Below are 5,197 nucleotides of genomic sequence, written 5' to 3'. Positions count from 1 at the left end.
TGAACTGGACAGTCTACTGTGGTGGGGGAGCTGCACCTGCCTGTCTATCAGGACCTGCAGCACGACATGCAGCGTCCACAAATAAAAGGACGTCAGTACGAATAAAGTACTGAGTATGTAAGGCAAGGAACCATAAATACGATCAGTAATGTAAGCAAGGATAGAGAATATACAACCTGTAACATCTTAGTACCTCTGAGGGCTACTTACATGAAATGCATGATACATATGTATAAATACATAAACCTTTAAAGCATTCGCCTCTGTGGGCATCATCATCATCATATCGTACCCGGCCATAATAGGCTCGGTAGAATCGTACCCGGCCACGTGGAGCTCGGTAAAACCCAACTGATCAGTGGTTGCACAATAGGTGCCGTACCCGGCCAACTATAGCGTGGCTCGGTAGAGTAAAATAGATACATATATATAATGCATGCTCGACTCATGGAATCACATTCTAAACCTTTCGGAGTGACGTAAGGTCGGTATCCTCTGTACACGTTATTAGGACTAACTCTTCACTATGAACCTTATAAGAATCAGGAAGTACCAACAACATTGATAACATAAGACTAAGAGAAGCAACATTAACATCAATCGTTCCATAAGAGGGAAAACAATGTAAGTACTGCTAGCTTCTAAGAGTAGAGTATCTTGGAAGATCGTTCATTACATTATGTACAATCGGAGTCGTGCAAAAGAAGGAAAGGGATAGCCTCACATACCTTGTATATACTGCCCCAATCTCAAGCTATGCAATTGTCAAAACTCCTTAGTCTACAATAAGAGAAACGATACTATCGTTATCATTTAAGCGTCATAACTATTATGTATCGACCACAACCTATTTTACGATGAAACGGACAGCACCTCCCCTATATATATGACCTCACACCATTCAAAACAGTCACCAAACAGCCCAAACAACATCAATAATAAACATATTGAGCCTCCCAAAATAGTCCACACACAGCCTAATCACTCCATACATACGACGACCACCGTAGTCGTGTCAAACAACCTGGAAATGTTACGAATAACTATCAGCCCATAACCCTACATATATATGGTGTTTCTCCACACCCTTCCTCCTCCAAAACTCCACAAGATAGTAGTAAAATACGCAGCCCAACAACAATGCAAAACAGTCCACAAAACAATAACATTACTACCAAGCCTTTCGATATATATCTCACAAGTTCTAGCTTCAATGGCTTAGCCGCAACTTGGATAATCTTAAATACATATAGAGTAAGAGGTTCCTTACCTTTATATAGAAAGAACAACTCCAATTTGACCTTAAATTTCCATGAAATATCCCTCCAATGCTGCCACAACAACAACAAAGCGAAACTAGCGATCAATTAGTGTTTTTCGGCACTAGAATCACTTTAGAAGGCCTGAAATCACCTAGGATTGATATTAAGAACATGAGGGAGTATTTACAGAACATAAACCCTTTAAAACCACCTCCCACACGAGCTGGAACGACACAAAAATGAGCAACAACAAGAAGAACAAGAGACTTACTAGCGCCACGGAATTCCCGACACTTGATTTGTGTTGTTTGCCCTTTTTTTGGGTCTTGAATCTTGAGAGAACCTTGAGAGGATGTTCCTAGGGTTCTAAGGTCTGAAAATAGTGAAAAGAAATGACTTAAAACGGGTTGGAGTCATCCTATATAGGTCCAAATATCTTAAACCGACTTAGTGGGCCCCATAGAGAGGTGCTTGGCGCAGTCTCGCGAAAATACGAATATCTCTCTACTCTGAGATTGTATCAATGAATGGTTTAATGTGTTGGAAACTAGACTCATAGATCTTTAATTTGGTTGGTATATCACCCCGTAATTCCTTGTAAATTATGAGAAAAGATTAGAAACATTTGACCTAATGTTTAAGTAAAATTATGAACCTAAGTTGCGACAACTTTTGTCGACTTTTGTTTCATAACTCGTTTGACTTCAAAACTTATGATACGGATATTATATGATTAAAATACCTTAATAAATGACCTCTTGAGTGTATTAAGCGCCGCTAGATTACCTGAAAATACGAGTTACAACATCCTTGATTCGTTTAACTTCTAATACTGGTTAATCACTCTTATACACTCTTGTATCACTTAAGACCAATAGGATTGACTTCTTATCATCTCAAAGATAATTCCTTTTTGGATTTATGTTAACTAATATATGGCATGAACTAACACATGTGGATATGGGTTGTAACAGCATTCCTCCATCACTGATCAACACTCTGGGAGTTCCAAAGCGTATGAAGAGTGCTTCTTAACAAAGCTTACCACCACTTCTGCATCATTAGTGGGAAGAGAAATGGCCTCCACCCACTTAGACACATAATCGACTGACACCAAGATGTACCTATAACCATTGTAGTACGGAAACAGTCCCATGAAGTCAATTCCCCAAACATTAAAAAGCTCCAGTACCAGAATATTTTGTAGCGACATCTCATGCTTCTTTGTGATCGTTCCAGTTCTTTGGCACCTGTCACACATTTTAACAAAGGCGTGTGCATCCCTAAACAATTTTGGCCAATAGAAACCTGATTGTAGCACTTTCTGGGCGGTCTTGTCTCCACCATGATGACCTCCGTATGGCGAGGCATGACAGCTATGAAGTATGGCATTCATCTCCTCCTCAGGAACACATCTCCGCACCAACTGATCTGCACAGAGCCTGTATAAGAATGGCTCATCCCACATGTAAAGCCTCACATCATGCAGGAACCTTCTTCTATTATCGGGTGTCAATTCTGGTAGTGTCACCCCACTTGCAATAAAATTCACATAATCTGCATACCACGGGGCTGTGCTTGAGGTGATTGCCAATAACTCTTCATCAGGGAATGTTTCTTTGATTACACCCCCTTCAGCTACATGATTCCGATTTTCTAATCTGAACAAGTGATCAGCCACTTGATTCTCTGTTCCTTTGCGATCTCGAATCTCTAGGTTAAACTCTTGCAAGAGGAGGACCCACCGAATCAGTCTCGGCTTGGCGTCTTTCTTCTCAAATAGGTATTTGATAGCTGAATGATCTGTATAGACGATGACTTTGGTCCCCACTAGATATGACCTGAACTTGTCAAACGCCCACACCACGACAAGCAACTCTTTTACAGTGACTGTGTAGTTCATATGAGGTGGATTTAGAGTTTTGCTCACATATTAGATGGAGTGGAAGATTTTATTTCTCCTTTACCCCAAAACAGCTCCAATAGCCAAGTCACTCGCATCGCACATCAACTCAAATGGCTGCTCCCAATCCGGAGCAATTATGATTGGTGCAGTCACCAACCTTCCCTTTAGCTCCTTAAATGCCTTCAGACAGGAAGCATCAAATTTGAAGGCGACATCCTTCTCAAGCAACTTGCACAAAGGAGAGGAAATTTTCGAGAAATCGATCTATCAACCAGCTGCAACATCACAGTAGTGGGCCTTGGAGCTCCCAGGCCTAATTGCTTGAACAAAGATAGGGGCATCAGATTTATGCTCGCCCCCAAATCGCAAAGAGCACAACCCACATCAATATTACCAATGCACACAGGAATCGTGAAGCTGCCAGGATCCTTAAGCTTTTGAGGGAGCTTATTTTGGACACTTGAAGTGCACTCCTCAGTAAGTGCCACTATCTCAAATTCAGTTAATCTTCTCTTGTGAGCCACTATATCTTTTATGTACTTAGCATACTTTGAAATTTCATGAAGCACATCAATAAGTGAGATATTCAATTGAACCTGGCTCAACATAGAGAGAAATTTTGTGAATATGCGATCATCATTCTTTTTCTGCAATCTCTGGGGGAAAGGTGGTGGTGGCCTTGGGGCCTCCACTGGCTCTGGAATTTCAGCATCATTCTTTGGCTCGTGAGTCACTTTAGGGATCAACTCTCCCTCAGGTATGGGCTTGTCTCTCTTTTTCTTTGGCACTTTCTCTAGCTCCCTCCCGTTTCTAAGTGAAATTGAATTCACTTGAGGTTTTTTTTCTGTATCAATGGGGAGAGCACCTGCAGGTCTAGTGTTTTGATTTGTTGCTAACTGCTCCATTTGCCTTTCAAGATTTCTGAAGTCGGTCCTGAGTTGCTGATTGTCAATCAACAACTTCTTTAGCAAATCATTGGTACTTTCTTCCATTTGTTGGGGTGGTCTCTGAGGTTGATTGAAACTCCCTTGGGGTCTATGCTGATTCTGATTCTACTGATTTCCACCCCATGAGAAGTTGGGATGATTCCTCCAATTTGGATTATAAGAATTCCTATATTGTGCATACTGATTCGGTGGACCTCTGTTCTGTTACCCCACATAATAGATGGATTCTAGATTCGTGGGGCACATATCACTCATATGATTGTCGCTATAGAGTTCGTAGCAAATAGTCATTTGTTGTACATGTTGCATTGTCTGTGGCTGTTGTGTCATCCTAGTCATCTGATTGGCCAGCTTTGCAATATCGGCTCTCATGGCTGACACTTCATCGAGCTCAAGTAACCCAGCTGATTTTTGTTTAACTATCTTTCGTGAATCACCCTCACCTTGCCAGTTATTATCATTAGCAGTGAAGTTATTCAGCAAGATTTGGATTTCACTATATGGTCTGTCCATGCAACTACCCTCACAAGCTGAATCAAGATTCATCTTTGAAGCATCATCTAACCCATCTACAAAAGTGTGACCCAATACCTCGTCCATCTGGAAATGATGAGGACAGTCTCTGAGCATCTTCTTGTACCTTTCCCATGCTTAACGAAGTGTCTCGCCAGCTCGTTGTTCAAACCCAAGAATTTGATTCCTCAATATCTTTGTTTTCTTAGTAGGGAAAAACTTGATTAAGAATTTCCTTGCCAGATCATCCCAAGTGTGGATTAAATTTGCTGGCTCCTTATTCAACCACTCCTTAGCTTCCCTGATCAGTGAAAAGGGGAAAAGTGTCAGCCTGACAAAGTCCTTGGAAATGTTCGGATAATTGTAAGTGTCCGTAATTTCCAAGAAATTCTGAATGTGCCTCTGCGGTTCTTCATGATATAAACCCACAAATAGCTCTGTGGATTGGATCAGCTACACCATGTATTGTTTTAGCTCAAAGTGCCCAGTGATATCAGGCTTCACAATAGCCTAAGTCATATTAGCCAGACTGGGCCTTGCGGCTTCGATCACCACGCGTTCCTCATTAG

General features: G+C 41.3%; 1 non-coding gene across 1 annotated transcript; it reads left to right on the top strand.

Annotated features, from left to right (window-relative positions):
* The first annotated feature begins 4,719 nt into the window (after positions 1-4,719).
* Positions 4,720-4,823, top strand: LOC138881958 (small nucleolar RNA R71). The gene has a single exon (XR_011403404.1). It is a non-coding gene; the product is annotated as a small nucleolar RNA R71 (small nucleolar RNA).
* Positions 4,824-5,197: the final 374 nt, after the last annotated feature.

Source organism: Nicotiana sylvestris, chromosome 1, assembly GCF_000393655.2.
Source record: "Nicotiana sylvestris chromosome 1, ASM39365v2, whole genome shotgun sequence".
NCBI classification, from domain to species: Eukaryota; Viridiplantae; Streptophyta; class Magnoliopsida; order Solanales; family Solanaceae; genus Nicotiana; species Nicotiana sylvestris.
This window is presented reverse-complemented; position numbering and strand designations above follow the sequence as displayed.